This window comes from Dipodomys spectabilis, unplaced genomic scaffold, assembly GCF_019054845.1.
Source record: "Dipodomys spectabilis isolate Male_0828 unplaced genomic scaffold, ASM1905484v1 ptg000092l, whole genome shotgun sequence".
NCBI classification, from domain to species: Eukaryota; Metazoa; Chordata; class Mammalia; order Rodentia; family Heteromyidae; genus Dipodomys; species Dipodomys spectabilis.
In genome coordinates, this window is record NW_024870769.1 from 13,132,520 (window position 1) to 13,151,612 (window position 19,093).

Consider the following 19,093-nt stretch of genomic DNA (forward strand, 5'->3'; position numbering starts at 1 on the left):
GCGGGGCATCTCACTCATTGACAAGCTTTGATATTTGCATTTGGAGATTTTTATTCAATGTAATCATTTCCATACTGGCTCTGACCTTTGGAACCCGTGACCAGAGCAAGGACATAAATCTAGTGTTCCTTGTTCCTCAGAGGACTGGACTCGAGCTGGGGTTGAGGAGAGGCAGAAGGAGAAAGATTAGGCAGATGGTAACCCTTTGGAGATAATGCCCACTCACCTTCTGGGGATCTCTGGGAAGCAGAGACCCCTGGTGGAGACAACTCCCCCACCCCAGGGTAAACAGAGATGTAGGTCCAGTGGAGACAATACTGCTTCCTCTTCCTGAAAACTCTGAGAAGCTGAGACAATGGCAAAATAAAGCCCTTGATGACCCAGGAACAGATTCAAGTAGGGGGGCAAGCACCCCTTCTTTTTTGGGGGGGACAGTAGTCCAACAAGATGCCAGAGCAGCCAAAAATCACCCAAAGAGATAGGTAAGAAGGAACTTGTGAACGCTAGCAGGCAAGCTACTGGTTTATAGGCTCTATTTCTAGTCTCTCACACTGAAATGTCTATACATTTTTCCCCTCTCCCCTTCCCCCCACTATATTCCTCCCAGAAGGGAGTCAGGTTGGGGGTTTAGCTGCCCATAGCTAAGATAGTAGCTTCAGGTTCTCTGGTTTCAAACTCTTACTTTCAGAAAATGGCCTGGGCTCTCACTTCTTCAGCCTCTTATTTATTTGATAGAGAGAAACAACTCAGATTCCTGCTTGGTATCAGGGTAACTGTTGACTTTGCCTTGGGGAAAATCCTGGAATAGTAGGGCCCTCCGTTTTTGCTTTTTTTTTTTTTTTTACCTCCATTAAAATCCCATTGAATCCCAGCTCTACTCTGTAGTTTTTCCCTATGCTTTCTGACATTCACATCAGTCTATAAGAAATAGTGCAATTTGTGACACTACAAAGGCCGAAAGAAAAAGAAAAAAAAAAAGAAATGATAGCATTGGAAGCTCTTTATTACCTCAAAATTGAACATACACAAAAATAGACATAGAGGTTTCATTACCTCTTACCCATATATTCACCAGACAGGTGGCAAAATTTCAGATAACATTACTTCCTCTTTGTTTCATTCCCTTTTTGATTTTTCTTTCCTTTTGTTCCTTTTTGGCAGAAGTAGTGTAAAGCAAATCAGCCACATCCTATTATTTCAAAACAATAACTCACCTTGCAGATGTGAGACCAAAACTGTTGCAAATTAAGCAGTCTGAACAGATATCTCAAAGCAGATATGCAAATGAACTATAACCGCAGAAAAAAAGATGTGCTATGTCTTTAACTATACAAATCAAAACCATGAACTATTACTTCACACCCAATAGAATGTCTATAATGAAAAAAAACCCTCAGATAATAGCAACTGTTGGAGAGAAGGGGAGTAGCTTTTATGTTGGTAGTGTGAAAGTATAATGTCACAGCCTTTAAAAAAATCAATTTGAGAGATCCTCAAAAAGTGGAACAAAAGTAACAATATGACACAGCAATTCCATTCTTGAGTGTGTAGAATCAAGGGAACTGAAAACTCATACCTACAGAGAGACTCTAAATGAATGTTCACAGCACCATTATTCAGAATAGCCATTGTGAAACACAATGCATGAGCAAACCAAATGGAATATTCAAACAATACAAAATTATTAGGCAGTGGATGTGAACAAGGTGTTGATACACTCAATTTACACCCACAGGAAATATCCAGAGAAGCTAATTTGGGTGATAGGAAATAAACTATTGATTGCCCAAAATCTGGGTTATGGGGTGGGTGAGGAAAGAAAACAGTTGATTGCTCCTAGAGGAGAATTATTTTGGAAAGGGTAGATAATAAAAAATGTTAACAGTAGACTGTAATTTATAGTTGGATAATAACTATGAAATGCACTTGTCATACAGTGAGTTTTATACTTAAATGGGAAAACTGTATGTAATTTGGATGATAGGTAAAGAATAGAAAACGCTATTTCACAATGATACCTAGTCTTTAATAGACTCTTAGAATCACCAAGTCGGTAACAATTTATGTAGAAGATTTTCAAAGCCATAGCATGAGTTTGAAATGACTTAGCTGGAAAAAAAGATCCTCACTGTCAGAGACTCACTTCAAAACAATTTCATGTTCTGTCATTTGCATTTCTTACCCAATGCTAACTCCTATTTAGTTAAGACTCATTTTCGGATGGAAGAACCCCATTTGAGGTGGTTTAAGGAATAGCAACATTTGTACTTGTTGTTTATGTGACTTTCCTGTTTGTCCATTAGATTTCTATCTGCTTTCTACCCTCACAAATAGGTTTTGCCCTATCACAATGCCTCACTTCCGGTTCAGAAATAGTAGTGGAAAACTGATTTATACCAAAGCTCTGGTACATAGTTTTCTGGATAAGATTTTATATGGTTAATTATCCACTTCTCAGTGGATTATTTAAGTTAAATTAATTTTAAGTGGTTCCCAAAGTAATTGAAAACAAGGTTTCAAATTACAAAAACATCACTTGGATATAAAAGTAGAGTGATTGCTAAGCATTTATGAAGTCCTCAGAATAATCCTCAGCACCTCAAAATAATAAGGGAATATTTTTAAATCACAAAGATAGAAAACAGAATTGTAGCTTAATTAAAAATAAAACTAATTAGGGCTGAGTTCTGGTGGCTCATATCTGTTAATACTAACCACTCATGAGACAGATGTTAGGTTCAAAGCTAGCCTGGGAAAGGCACTCCATGCAATTCTTACCTCTAATTAACAAAAAGCCAGAAGTAGAGCTGTAGTCTTGCACACAGAAGCTCAGAAAGTGGACTTCAAATATATATATATATATATTTGAAGAAGCTCCCATCTGTGGCAAATAGCTTTTATGCTTTTGTATTACTGTTTCCAATAAGGACCAATTGAATGGGAAACTGTTCCCATGTGATAGAAGACACCAAATTTCTCTGAAAAAGAAAGTTGGAGTACACACACCTTATAACTTGATCAATTCTCATCTTTTTCTGAAGAGCAGTAAGAGATTTTAAAATATAAAGATTCCAATGTAACTCTTTATGCAGGTGTTCCTTTCTATATACAATGGTAAAAGCATTCTAGTAGACACATTAAAGTTGAATGTATAGTTTAAAGAGAAAATGCAGATTACCTTAACCTACCAAACATCATACCCTAACAGAAAATTGGGTTGTAGTGTGCCAATTGTTCACTTTTCTGTCTGATGGCTGCAGAGGAAATTAGTATAATGCCACTGCCCCGCATGAAAACTTTACTGAGTCTCAGGACAGGGTCAAAATTCAAATTTCATAGTATGTACATCCCTTCACACCACCGTCAGCTGGAGACTCTCTGAGTCTTTCTTTTCTCCCTTCCTTCCATGGAGAGACCAAAAGATTTGGTTACCAATGTTTCTTCAGTGAATGACAGACAGGTTTGCATGCACATACACATGACACTTGTGATACTCAGCACATCTGATTCTTTACGTTCTCATTCTTGCTACACACCTGTTCTAGAGTAAATATCTGAATCTGAAAGAAGTAACTAAGGTTGGGGAAGAGTTTTATTAAATCCACTGATGACTAGCAGCTATCACTGTACCTTGAACTTGACACTCATTTAATTTGTTTAACTTAATTAGATCAGATCATGATGAATTTACTAAGCATAATGGTAGCACACTATAATAATGGCTATTTAAACAGATTTAAGAGATTTAAGAATTAAAAATCAACTATGCTAATATTTAACTTATACTAAATATACAATTGAAAAGCTCTTCTCTTTAAATGTTTTTAATGTTTCTGAATTAGAATACATTTTCTATTGGTGAAATAACAAGTTCTTTAAGTATTAATAATTATAAACTAGCAATTAATTTAAAAGAAAGGGTATAAGCTACCATCATCATCATTATTATAATGTTGCATTCTTTGACACCTCAGAATGAGTTAAAATATTGATGAGTGATTTTCCTCATTCATCAAAGATATGAATTATAGGATTATCAAAAATACCTAAACAGATAAGAGAAATAAAAGTTCTATATGTGCATCTCTCTCTGGTAAGATGGTTCATATATATTGAGTGCAAAATTAAGATCTTAATACTTCTTAGATAAATTTTCTGACTTCACATGTAAAATGTTTTATTTTATCCCAAATATACATTCAAACAAAACCTGACAACTGCACAAGATTTTCACTTTTGTGCCATCACACAATTATTCCATCTTTACAGATATCAGTAAATGAGTGTTCTGCTATTCATGTAAAGATGTGCAATTTTAATATGTTTAAGGATGCAGTCCTTTAAAAATTATTTTATTATCTTTAAGCAGTTTATGAATACAGTGCATCTTGCTTAATGTCACCTCTTTCAACATTCTCATCCGTCTCTTCCCTAACCACCCTTTTCTCACTCCTCTTAATTTTGTAGGATATGCATTGACTGCATTCTTCCCTTCTACTGCTCTTCATTTGTCCACCACTTTCCTTGACAACCCTTTCAAGTACTCCCTTCCTGGTGTTTATTTTTTTTGAACTTTGATTTCACCTTTCTAATTTGAGTTCTCCTTTGAATCTACCATAGTGCACTTAATACATCTGCGTACAATTGCATACCACCCAACATATTTGCTTATAAGTTTCAAAGTTAAACTTGGCTTCTATTTAATAGGAAATCATTTATCCTTTATATCTCTCTGCCTGATTTATATCACTTCATACAATATTTTCCAAGGCTTTCCATTTTCTTACACATTATTCTTTACATCATTATTTCTAATGGTAAATGAAATTATCTGGAATGTATATATATCATATTTTCTTGATCCATTATATATATGTACATTCTTAATGAGAAGAAGTTTCTAAAATTCTGCACCAGAATGTAGGTAAAGAGATCATAATTGTATATCAACTGACCAAAGTTGAAATGAAATTTAATATGATCTAAAAGATTATTGGTTTTATTTGTTTGTTTATTACTGGACCTGAGACTTGAACTTGGGGCCTGGGCACTGTCCCTGACCTGGAGCATTTATGTTCAAGGATAGTGCTCTAGCACTGAGTCACAGCTCCTCTTCCAGATTTTGAGAAGTTAATTGGGGATAAGAGTCTCATGGACTCTCCTGCTGGCCTCAAATCACAATCCTCATATCTAAGTAGCTAGGATTACAGGTAAGAACCACTGGCACCTTGCAGATTATTAGTTTTATTTTTTTAAGTTCATACATTTACTAAATTCCTTTCTTTTCTCATTTTTTAAACCAATGTTCTCAGTGATTGACAAGCCATTTTTCAACACTATTTCAAACATTTATTGTTCTATTTACTTATTTTTTATCTTTTCCTTTTATTGGATGGGTTAAAGTTACAGCGTCCTTGAACTGATAAGGCAAGTTTGAGAATCTGACAAAAGAAATGGGACAATAGACAGTCTCAGCCATTTATTGTACCAGATATTGACACTTGATTCACGAGCAATTTGATAATTTAATAGTCTTTACAAAATTTATAAGAACTGGAATTGAAGTCTGCTGTGGATCTTCAGATTTCCAGTGCGGTATACCATTTTCCACTTGGGAAACCAGAGTACATCCTGTCATCATCTCACATGCCGACAGCATCCTTTTTCATCAGACCCATTAGAACTCTTCAAAGTCATGCTGAAAACTGTATTACAGCATTCCATAGCAAAGGGGAACAGTGAGCATCCTGCCTTCCTCCGTCCCCACTGTGATTATGAATAGCTCTGAATCGCAGAAATGAATTCTTTCAGGATTTACTTAAACTGAACCTGAAATGAATAATACAATAATCTATTCTTCTAAACAATCTTCTTGGTGCTAGAAGATAATCACAGAATCAGTGACACCAGACCTACTCCTTAGCCTAAGCAAACATTTCATTGAATGTGAAAAAATAAAGCAACCATAAAAATATTCTAGACCTCCTAAAATAATTTTGAATATAAGTATAGTCTCAAGACAGATTAAACTGTATTTTTATGAAATTAGTGACCATTTCAAGCATTCTCCTACTTGTGAGACAGAAAGCTTTTTTGAAGATTCCCTTCTTTTTCAATCTCTTTCATTTCTGTACTTGTTTATTCTTACAATTCGATAAATAGCCTTTACTGGGCAAACAAAACTCTCCAGTATTCCACGATGTAAAATCCTTTGGGAAAGCAAGAAAATAGCATTTTAAGTTATGATCTAAAACATGTGGTAATCATGAAATTCCTCTAAATAAATTCTCAAATGAGATATTTTAAATTGAATTTTATTTCTTTTTCTTGACAGTTTTAGTAATCATGAAATTTCTCTAAATAAATTCTCAAATGAGATATTTTAAATTGAATTTTATTTCTTTTTCTTGACAGTTTTAGTGGGCCAGACAGTAGGCAATTCCTTTCATTACCAATGACTAACTTTGATTAATTCAAGAATTATGTAATCTAAAGCAGATAGAAAAAATTATAATAATGCTAACAATATCTGTGAATGTAGATGGCTAGAGAGCCTTTCTATCTAATATTTATTATTCCCATGAAGTATTGCCAAATGATACTGTCACAAGACACAGTTCTGGGGGTTAGGAAGTGATGGCTGATTTGGTCAGGGCTGGGCATAAGACCCCTCAGAGAACCACTGGGTCTTACTCAATGACACAAGATTATCCTCAATAATACAGATGTTATCTTCTGCTTGTGGCCACATTTCTAAAGCACTTTGCAAAGTTCCAATGTGGTCAATCAAATACATCAAACAGTGACTGTATTTTGTCTCTGATATAAAAATTGTTTTTTGTTTTTTAATCATAAGAAGGGCTACCTGAAGTCAAAAATTGAGATTCCAATGGCAACCTTTAGTGGCACTCCTTGTGTGTAAGAACTGGGAAATCTTGACTATGTTATGTAAAACTATGTGCAGGCTTTGGCATTCTTCTCTATTGAGTCAGAGGCACTTGTGACCCATACTTATGATCAAAGCTACTCAGATGAGAGCTGAGGATCATGATTTGAAGCCAGTTTAGGCAGCTAGAAAAGCCAAAAGAAATGTGTCTACTAAGTGGTAGAGCCACAAGTCTTGAGCACCCTGGCCCTGAATTCAAGCCCCAGTACTATCCCAAGCCCCGATAACATGCATGCACACATATGCATGAACACACACACACACACACACACACACACACACACACACACTGTACAGTGGTGAACTGATGCATTATGTCCTTGTTTCCTATAAGATCAGGAGCTGAAGTTCTACTGCCTGAATTAGAGGGGGAGGCAGCACTGATTCATGGTTATATGTTTGTCCTGGCTTTGGAATGATAGAGTGTAGCCTCTAGTTGATGTTGAAATGTTTGTGACTAAAGCATCTGTCAGACATAGTGCAGTGCTTAAAATGAGTTTCTGAGAGTACCTCCTGGCATTAAACAAGAAGTTAGATCATTTGTGACTTCTTAGCCTTTCTTTCTCTTCTTTTGCTGTGGCTGACTCTCCCAAAGGGGTTTATGGGTAAAGACCACATCTAAAACTTTTACATATGAATAATCTTACCTGTAACTAATTTATATCAACATAAAGGAAACTAGTAGGTATGCTCTCTGCCAGTTCAACAGTCCATAATTTTTACTCTGAACTCAATTCAATATAAATTATTTATAAGCATGATTGAATAAAACATATTCCCAGTTTCACATCACAAATAAATTTTAATGTAGAATAAAATTAAACTTTTAAATTTGAAAATATTTTAAATGTGACCTCTAAAGTTAAAAACAAACTACTGAATTTTTTTCAAAAGATCAATGAATGACAAATTCTTACTAAAGCACACTGAATTTTCCTAGTGCATTTATGTCATCACAGAATCTTCTTAGAATTATAGTTTGCTTCTAAGTAATTAAATAATTTATAGTTGTATATATACCATATATATGCTAAATCAATGACATAATCTCCATATGTGTGTATATATGTAAATGTTTTTACTACCAATAATTTAGTATTATAAGTTAAGCAATGTTTATGTATTAGTTCATTATTATAAATTTCTCTATAAGGATTTTTTTGTTAAGTTTTAAAAAAAATTGTAGGTAAGTGAATCTTTTGATCTGTCAAAAAATAAAACTAGAAAGTTCTGGAGTGAATCTTTTTGTGCTACTTATCCCGAACCACCAAAGTCAATGATCATTTTAGGAGACAACCTGTCTTTCTGCCTTAAATTCAAAGGCAAGATTGTAATTTCTAAACCTTATGTATGAACTAACCTGAATTTAGCAAATAAACCAACCACATGGATGACAAAATGAAATAATGACACTTTTCCACATAAGCTGTGCGATGAGCATGGTTGGGTTGAGGCCCCTTGTATTGAGGCCTGAAGTCAAGACTAGAGAGATTTAGAATGGACACCTATAAGCACAGCTTGAAACCTAAGATTGTTAAAGGAAACTCCAGCAACTTCTAGAGCTAGTAAATTTCTACTACAGTATACTGGTTACCATTCAAACCACACAGATCATTTGTAAATGAGTCCCTGAATATATACTTGAAAGACAAACCTGGCAAAATTTAGAAAGTCTACACGTTTGTTGACGTTTGAAGACTAGCCATTACACTTGGAAATGCTAGTGGAAGATTCTGCTTACAGCTGATGTCTGTCATAATAGTGCCCTGTTTTCAAAGGAACACATCATTAAAGTTGAAGAATGCTTCCTCTGAGGAGGAAGTGAATCTGGACTCATAGAGAACAAATCATGTCAGTCGAGATATTTGTGAACAAAATTTAGAAAAGAGCAAGATCAAAATGATGGATTAGTCGATGACTGAAAAGCTCAAACCAAAGAAGTGATTAATGGGTAGATATCTGTGTGCAAAGAGGATTTTTAGTAAGGACCTTTGGCCTAGTCCTTGATTAAGTCCTTTTCAGAAATGTTAGTAATCTTTTGGATAACCATACAAAAGGTATGACTATCTGATCTATGCATGCTTAATATGTAGGATGAACAGGAAGCAATTAGGGTAAATGGTTAATTAAACAATTGGCATCTAGATAACACCTTAAAAAGTTAGTTCAAGATTGCAGGTGGCAAATGGTATGGAAAACACAAGTCAAAAACAATAGCAGAACTAGATGCCTAGCCTTCAAAAAGTGATAGAGCAGTTTTGAAGGTTAACAAGGATAGTGCACGGCTAATTTTATAGTGACATAAGGACACATAAATCTGCATGTAGTTTTTTAAAATTTATTTTATATTTTTATGGAAGTATTGGACTTGAAATCAAGGCTTTGTACACTTGCTTGACATAGTAACTCAATGCTGGTTCTCTATCACTTGAGCCTAACCCCAAACTCCACTTCCATCTTTTTGCTTGTTAAAGGGAACTAAGGGTCTCAGATTCATCTGCCTGGGATGGCTTCAAACTGTGGTCTTCAGATCTTAGCCTGTATCTAAGATTATAGGTGTGAGTGACAGACAGATGTCCAGCTTTGTGACTTTCAAAGAAAATGTCCCATTAGATTCTAGAAAAAACAAAACAAAACAAAAAAAAACAAAACAAGAGTACAGGGAGAAAACATGTCATGTAACAACACAGAGTTTAACCATTACTTTGTTCAGGCAATGTGACTGACTGACGGGCAGGAGGAAGGTGAACTGACTGGTTATAGTTTATATTCATAGTGCGAGGGAAGACTATGTCAGAGAGGGCCGCGGCTGCTCTCCCAAGTTGGTGGCTCCTCCGGGCGAGTATTTCAGCGTTGAGTGTGGTGCCAGACGTGCCAGGAGCAGCGGCTGCAGGGCGAGGTGGTATCCTTTGACTATCAGTCCAAAATGCTGCCTTTAAAATGTCCTTCTTCCAGTGGAAAGCCCAAGCACGCAGACATCTTGCTCATAAACTTACAGTATGTTTCAGAAGTGGAAATAATGAATGACCGAACAGAAACCCCTCCTCCCCTAGCTTCACTCAATGTTAGTAAGCTTGCCAGCAAAGCGCGGACAGAGAAGGAGGAGAAACTGAGCCAGGCCTAGGCGATCAGCGCTGGTGTCTCCCTAGAGGGCCAGCAGCTCTTCCAGACCATTCACAAGACCATTAAAGACTGTAAATGGCAAGAAAAAAAAAAAAAACATTATAGTCATGGAAGAAGTTGTAATTACACCTCCATAGCAAGTGGAAAACCGTAAAGGCAGAGAAGGGAGTGCACTGGCCATGTACGCAAGATAGCTGAAAAACATTTTAGAGATGTGGAAAGCCAAAAGATACTGCAGCCAGCGTTCACCAGCCCAACAACCACAGAAGGAGGCTGCTCTGTCAGCCTGAGTCCACACACATGGAGGACTCTTCCAGCATCCAGCCAAGAAGGCGGTGGTGGTGGCGGCTTCAATAGAGGTAGGCCGGGGGAGGGAAGGGATCCTCTATTTCTTGTTGGCTTTGTGAACAAAGGGTCAGCATTTCCAAATCTTAGACTTGAACAAACAAAACACTCAACAAAGAAAAAGAACAAGAGAATAATTTAAAAGTTAAACCATTACTTGACTAACAGACTTCGGTCCACCACGTCCTTTTCACAGTCATCTTGTTAATTTTATTTTTGAAAAGTCCTTTCCCACTTTGCCCCTTCATCTCTGACTTTCTTTTCCTAATTTGTTCCTGCCATTCTGTTTTTATAAGTGGTTACACTTGCCTTCTGAATGACTGAAAGAAGCTTTTGCATCTTTTCTTCCAAAATAAAAGTAACAAGCTGACTGTGATTCTTAAGTTGAGATCAGAGCAGCAGTGATCTCACTTTAAATTTTTCCTTTTTTTTTCCTTTAACTTTTTTTTTTCTTTTTTTGCACAGGGCATGGCTTGAATTAGTTTTATTTTTCTTATCTTTAAATATATATATGAAAATATATATTAAAATGTTCTCTAAATATTTTCTGCTTCTTGCAGGTCTCTTTTTACTTGATCATGGCCACTCTTTCCACCTCATACCTCTGAGAAAAGAACTGTGTTGCCCTTTTTACCACGCATATCCAGACAACTAACTTGGTTTAGTTCACAACAGGATCTCCTGCAGCACTTGTAGAGCCAGTGTGTGCAGATGGGATTTGCTTTCAGGGTCCTGATGGCCTTTGAGTCTTTAGCTGTACATACCAGTCTTGCATTTGGCCCCAGGCTCAGGATTCTCCCTTTGTCTCACTGGTTGGTACTAGAAGAACCTCTTACCACTCTCCACACAGGAGACAGCTGCCCCTCCCCCGTGCCTCTGCAGGAAGAACTTCCTTGCATGGCACATCTCAGCTCATCCTTCTCTGGGGCTGATTTTCTCTTCTAAGAAACCTGGAATCCGTCTACTCTCATAAGTCCTATATTCAGAGCTTCTAGCCCAGGAAAAGCTTGGGTGACTTCTGGTTTCTCTTCTGCCTTCCTGCTCTTTCTTCCACCCCCTGAAATCTTACCAGTTAATGACAGTTTGTATGTGCTCAGCCAATGGGCAAAAAACCTGGAAAGAATCTCTGGACTTCAGCCCACCAGTTTGTCTGGTTTGACTAACCTGCTGAGAGCTGAAACTGGTACTCACTGCCTTTGTGACTTCAGGGAAGTCTCATGGGGCAGAGTATGCCACCAGCTGACTATCAGGCACTGAGTGGGACCTGGGTGATGCTCATGTGACTGGCTAGAGCTTTGGGGGTGGAGTAGGGGCTACCTACTTGTTTTCTGGCCATGATCTCTTTCCCCTTCCTTTTCTTTTTTAATTAAATAAATGAATCAAAATTAAATAATTCAAGCCCTGTCTTCAAAATGAAAAAAAAATGTAGTATTGTTTAGCAAAAACAATAAAACCTAAGTTAAAAAAAAAGAAGTGAGTTGTCAGATTCAGCAGGTTCAAAAACCTTCTTTGGTCATTTGGTGGGATATGGAGTCTACGAGAAAGGTCAGATATTGAATTTAATTTCTAAAAGTGTTTCTTGTGCTATTTCTCACAGTAAAACCAAGTCTCATATAAAAATGAAATATAAAAGGCTGGTAGAACAGTAGAGATAGTTCTATGTAAAATAAAATATATATTCCATCTCTGTGGTAGACAATATTATTGTTAAAAAATTTCTGCTGCTACTTCTAGAAAAGACTGAAAAACCAATGCAGTTTTTGAAGTTTGCTTTCGATGGTCATCAGTTTAGAACACACAAGAGGTGGGCAGTTCAGAATTTAAGAGGCATTGGGTCAACCAACTTCAGAGGATGAGACTAAGAAGGTTGGTTATCCACTGTTGGTTTATTCTCTATGCCTTTCTGAGATGACAAAATAATCTGAGAAAGGAATGATGCAAGGGTATTAAGAGAGAGAGGAAAAAAACATACTGAGAAGATCATGTCTATTTTCAGGGTATTCAAGCAGGAAATGAAATACTTCCCACCTTAAAATAGGAGACTAAACCTATCTGCCCAGCAGGATTCAGCGATTAATACTACCTGCTCCAAATTGTTCCTTTTTCCAAGGAGCTCTTATTGTAATTATGTTCTTCTGTTGTTACACTTCACAGACAGAGGGAGAGGCATTTAGCCTGGTTTGAGCTCATCTGTATGAAGAAGAACCAGCTCAAGTCTATAGACTTGATAATGACCTTGATGGTCTATGCCTTGACATTACTGGGGGAAAACAAAGCTACTGTGAGGAAAGACAGGCTAAAGTGTATTCCATTCCCCTTACTGGTGACAAAGTATTTTTTCCAACTCACTGGCATCTGCCTGAAACTTGTGATTTTCTCTACCTAGTGTAAGGAAATGTAAGTAAGATGTTTTCTTCCTGGAACAAATATTACAAGGTCTCTGTTTCCCTTGGTATAGACTCAAGCTGCTGCACAACTGAGAATAATATAAAAATGATGTGGGAAGGTGCTCCACCAAGCTGGGACAGTCATGTAGCATAAGTAAGGAATAATGCCTTGTGGAAAGCCACTGGATTTTTAAAATTAGCTGCTTGTTACCACAATGAAACAGGCAATGTTGACCCTTTTAGTCTACAAAAAATGATTTATTGAGAACCCAACTTAGTTCAATGAGCTGGTACTATGACATAATGCACATGGATGTATATGTACACACATACATATATGTATACACATACATATATACACACACCTACCCATTCAAATACACATTTGAGAGACTGTGCCTTAAAATTCATTAGTCTCAGTAAATAAGAGAGCTAACATGGCTATCTAGTTTGAAAAGTAAGAAGACAAAGATAAAAGGAATCATTCATTGACTTATGACAAATTGCTTTATTTTTATTTCTATTTGTAAAAGGCTGTGCAAAGGAGTTGCCATTCAACAAAGTAGCATATGAATACAGTACATCCTGATCAGTGTTACCCTTCTATCGTTCTCCTCAGCCCTCCAAAGCTTACCTTTTACTCCATTTTCTTCATTTGGTTGAATATGCAATGAACTTATTGACTTCATTCTTCCCCTTCCACTCTTTGTTTTTCTTTTTAAGAAGTTAACAAGGTTTTATTTAAGTATAACATAGAGAAAAAGAAAATAGAAGAGAAATAGCTTCTGCTTTTCATGCAGGAAATGAGCGTTAAAACACTAAATTGTGACTTTTGTCTGTAGCTTTTATAGTTTCTGAGTTAAAGGAATGCATGTGGCCATATCAGTCTAGCAACCCCTAATCCAAGCTTTTATTTTCTTCTAAATTCAACTTATTTTATCACCTATTAAATAAAAGACACATCTGCTGATTTACCTTAACATAAGTGAACCAATGCAACAGTGATACTCACAAGACAATATGTTGGAAATGATCTGTACAACTTGGGGGATAAGGAATGGGAAAGTAGGAGAAAAATGAGGGAAGGGGTAACAAGTTTGACAAGAAATACACTTATTACCTTACTTATATAACTGTAAGCCCTCTGGCAATGAAAATGTTAATATTATAAAAAGTAATAAAAATGATTATGTTTTTTTAAATTAAAAGACTGACATTCACCCAGTATTCACATAAGGTAAATATTGACAGAAGAGAGCTGATAAGACTATGAAATAATAACTTACATAAGGTCAGGTGCTCAGGGCTCACCATAATCCTAGCTACTCAGGAAGCTGAGATTTGAGGATACTAGTTCAAAGCCAAGCCCAAGCAGGAAAGTCTGTGAGATTCTTATCTCCAATTAAACAGTAAATGGCTGTAAGTGGAGTTGTGGCTCAAGTAGTAGAGGCTAACCTGAGCAACAAAGCCCAATGACAGCACCCAGGCCCAGAATACAAGCCCCAAGACTAGTACACAATCAAAAAAATATAGGAATTAAACCTAATATAATTGTCATAATTGTAACTGGATTCATGGAATAAAGAGATTTTCAAAGGCCCTGGCAAGAATGGCTAAATGGTAAAGTATGTACCTAGTTAAAGCATAAGACCTCCAATTTAAGATTCAGTACCAATGTATAAAAATAGGATGAGATAATAAGAATAAAAACGACATATTCAATACCAAAATGAATTGAACATTGCTAGGAGGTAGGCCCTTTTTGCCATCATAGGTGTTGATATAGCTTTTTCTTCCTTTTAGACTCAAAGACAAAGGAAAGGAGTCACTCTCTCAACTTCTACATCTGATGGCCTCTATTTAAGTATAAACATGCAGAGAAAGGAACTGTAGGAAAAACAATTCTAATTTCTTTTCTTTTCATTGGGGGAGGGTGTATAACCTTTTAATTTCCAAATCATTACATATTATTGGGACCTAGCCAGAAGTTAGCCAACTTTTTTTATTATATTTTTTTATTGTAAAGATACTGTACAGAGGGATTATAGTTACATGAGTAAGGTAATGAGTACATTTCCTTTTGAGAAGCTAGCCAATTTTAATCAATCAAATTCTGGTCATATTCCAACAAAAGTTGAAAGTTATGATTAAATTTTTAAAAAGCATTAGAAAAAATTCATTTGTTCAAAATATCATCCCCAGAATAAGATCACAGTTTCATCATAAACAACAAGATTAAAAGTATTATTTTTCATTTTTGTATGCTATATGACCAATGTCTATAGTTGTCTTCAACATACCAGACATACCTAATGTTGAAATGTGTGGAGATGGTAGAAATAACTAATAATTGAAGATTTTTGAGAATATCTTTCCCTTTTGACTTTCAGAACTAGATGTTTTCTTTTTGCCCTAAATATGCATGTGTATATACATCTTCCTCTTTTCCCTAAGTTTGTATGTATATATATGCATCACCACATCAAGCATTTTATTGGTTGAAATTGGTTCTTGCAAACATTTTTCCCAGGCTGGTCTTGAGCCAGCAATCTTCCCAATTTCGGCCTCCTTCCTAACTAGAATTATATAATGTGAACCACAGTACCAAGCTCAGAAATGTATTTTTTCATATTCCCAGATCTGGAATTCTAAGACCAACAAGGTACCAGCAATTCCAATGTCCTGGGGAGCTTTCTGCCTGCTTTTATGGAACTCACCTCCACACTGTGTCCCTACTTGATGAACAAGTCAAGGTGTTGTTTAGGATTTGTTTGATAGACACACAAATCTCACTCAATACCATTACATTGGCTCAATGTGACATTTTTTTTTTACAAATTTAAAGGGAAATAGAAACATTTTTTTTCTACGAAACAAAAGAAAATAACCCCACAGTTGCTTTGGTCACACCAGGCAGACCTAATGATAACTTATATTATAACACTAATTTCCAGGATTTTCTTTGGCAATTGCCTCAATAACATAAGTAACCATGTAGTTTGCATTCTAAATATTAGCATTTGATTGATCAACAAATTGTAGAATTATTTTCATGTGCTTAGCTATGTTTTAATTTACAAAATAGGAGAGTTCCGGGAAGATGGCGGAGGAGAAGCTGGAATCTGAACAAGCTCTCGCATAGAAAGCAGTTTTAGAGTTCCAGTGAACAGTCCTAAGCCAGAGAATCACACCAAGTGTGCCATCACAGGACAGAGAGTTAGACAAGAGAGGGGAAGCCAAGACAAGGAGACACATCTGAGCGCCTGCCAGCAGCCGCCGCGGCGGCGGCAGAGTCGCAGCGGCGACCGCAGCCGCGGCCATACCTGAGCGCTCACACAGAGAGTCCGGGACGAAGGAGCCAGACGCAGTGGGTGAGAGGATTCTACTCAACACCAGCAAGAACCGACAAGGAGCAGACATCTTCATCCTGCAGTTTGCAGACCAGAGACGACCCAGGATCCAAGACTCAGCTGAGTAGAAGCCCAACGTCCTCACTCCTTCTCAGGGAGCAGAGGAGGGAAGGCCACCCCTCCCCCCCAGCACCGGTGATCTCCATCTTGGATACCGACAAAGCTCGGAGGAGCGGCTAGCTCCAACTCAGGCCTTGGAATAAAACGAGTCATTTAACAGGTCACAAGAACTTAACGGCGAAGTGACCTGCCAGACTCAGCTCCATCCAGAGAAAAGTCACCCAGCTCAGGCACCAGCCATTGGAGTAGATTTCCTCACTGGGTAACCAGAGCCAGAGGCTGCCCCTCCCTCTAGCAGCCTCAACAATCAATTGAAAAACAGAAACCCTGAGAATGGCTCCAGGGTGGGCTCTGTGAATTTTTCACAAAATAGCCCCAGGGAAAAGCTACTGTTTGTTGAAAAGCCTCAACTCTACCAGAACCTACCCTCATCACCCTTCTTTTGTGATTCTCAAAGCAGATCACCCTCCCATTAAACTAACCTGGGAGGGGGATCTCAAAATCTTGGGTAAAGCAGAGCATTTTTCTGCCTGTTTGAACAAACTGACTTAAGAAACCAATCAAGCCACAGGACCTCAAGCTGACCAGAGACTCCAACAAGAGGCTGGTTACAGACAAAAGGGAGATACAGGATTCTTCCCACCCCTCCCAAAAAAATAAAAAAAAAAAAAATCAAAGAACTTTTTTTTCTTTTCTTTTTTCTTTTTTTTTTTTTTTGGTACCTTATATATATAAAAAATTTTTTTTTCCTTTTCTAAAACTTTTATTAATCTTTAATTGTTGCCTTTTTTGAAAAAATAATTGTTTTCCAGTAACTTTTTTTTCCCTCTTATAATTTTTATTTTAGGAATACATGAATGTACATTTTCCTTTCTTTTCTTGTCTTCTCTCTCTTTTTCTTTCTTTCTTAATTATCTTTTTGTTTTTTGTCTAGCTCTACTGAACTTCTGATCTTTTTTTTTTCTCCCTTTCTTATCCTTTTCACCTTTTCCTTTCTTTGGTCTTCTGTATGTGACTTAACTCTTGTCCTGCACATCCTCAGATAAACCCATAGTTAACTAGTAGACCTGATCCCCCATTGTGTACACACATAATCCACAAATTTATTACTCAATCCAAAACCTCTGAGACTTAAATTCCTTAATAGCAGTACTACCTCTTTATACCTATATAATATTTTAAGCATTTTTTAAGTTTTTCACATCTCCTCTATCTCCCTCCTGTTTTCTCATTATATTCACATTCCTCTCTAAATAGATGGTCTTTCAATCTCCATAACTATATTAATTTTTACGTTTCTAATTTTTTTTTCTGGTCTCTTTTCATTTCCCTTTCCCTTTCTTCTTTTTCTCTCCCTCTCTACTTGCATCCTACCCAACCTATTTCCTGCATTGAGATTAGGACATGGTTAACTCTCCCTGTGCCTCCCCACACCAATCTATTCCTAATTTTTACCCACATCTCTCCCTAACCCTAAAAATTTCTGGTTTCCCAAATTCTTCTCTGCGGTTCCAAGCCCATTAACATACAGTTGTTTGATGTTGAATAGATGTATCTGTTGAACTAGATTTTATCTGTAGACTATTGACTGTATAAATGCAAACGTTGGTTGATGGTTGCCTTAAGATAGTGTTCTAGCACAAAACTGGTGCTATTTTCATGGGCAGAGTAAGCCGGAAAAACACCAGAAAAATGGCAAATCCGGGTATATCAATTCCCAATCTTGATAATCAGGGGTCAGATCAGATAATGAACAATCCAGAGGAGAGTTCCCAAATAGCGCTACAAACACTGGTGGCAAACATGATAAATGAGAAGTTTGACAACTTACAAAAGACTCTGTATGAGCGTGATAGGGAGAGAGAGGAGGCATCCCAAAAGATAATACAGGAATATCATAAGTGAGGAAGCTACTCAAAAACTGATACAGGATTTGCGTGAACAACTTGAGAATACTCAAAGAGAAAGGGAGGAATGGCATGAGCAGGCTGAGAACACTCAAAGAGAACTGCAGGAATCCCACGAACGGGAGGAAAGAGAACTGCAGGAATGCCACAAACGGGAGGAAGCTAATCAAAGAGTAATTCAGGAATTGAGAGACCAGGTAGAGAACACACAAAGATCACTAAAGGCATTCATGGAATCCATTAACAAAGAGCTGAAGGAAGTCAGGGAGACCACAAAGGGGATGCTGAATGGAACCCAACAGAAGGAATGGGAGTCCAAAGAAACCATAACCAATCAACTAAGTGATTTGAGAACAAACACTGAACACCAAATTAAGGAAGTAAAGAAATTCATACAAGACCTAAAACAGAGCTTCAACAAAGAACTTGAAGCCATCAAAGCTGACCAATTAGAAGGAAAAGAGATAAAAAACAAAGTAGAGAGTCTTGACAGCAGGTTAGACCATGCAGAAGATCGAATCTCAGGGATTGAAGACAGCCTAGATATTATAGAGAAAGAACATACAACCATCCAAGACAAGTCCAAGAAGTATGATAGATCTATCCAACACCTGGAAGACACCATCAGAAGGCCTAATCTAAGGATAAAGGGTATAGAGGAGCACCTAGAAACAGAAGTTAATGGTCTAGGAAATTTGTTTAAAAGGATCCTAGCAGAGAACTTCCCAAACATACAAAAAGATAGGCCTATTCAGATACAAGAAGGCTTTAGAACCCCCAAAAGACCAGACCAGAATAGGACATCCCACCGTCACATTATAATCCACACAGGATCAACTCAGACCAAGGAAAAGATCCTTAAAGCTGTCAAGGAGAAAAGGTTAATCACCTATAAAGGGAAACCAATTAGAATCA

The 19,093-nt window shown here is 37.0% G+C and overlaps 1 pseudogene; it reads left to right on the top strand.

Moving 5' to 3' along the window:
• The first annotated feature begins 447 nt into the window (after window positions 1–447).
• LOC122112116 lies at window positions 448–10,359 on the top strand (annotated as a pseudogene).
• Window positions 10,360–19,093: the final 8,734 nt, after the last annotated feature.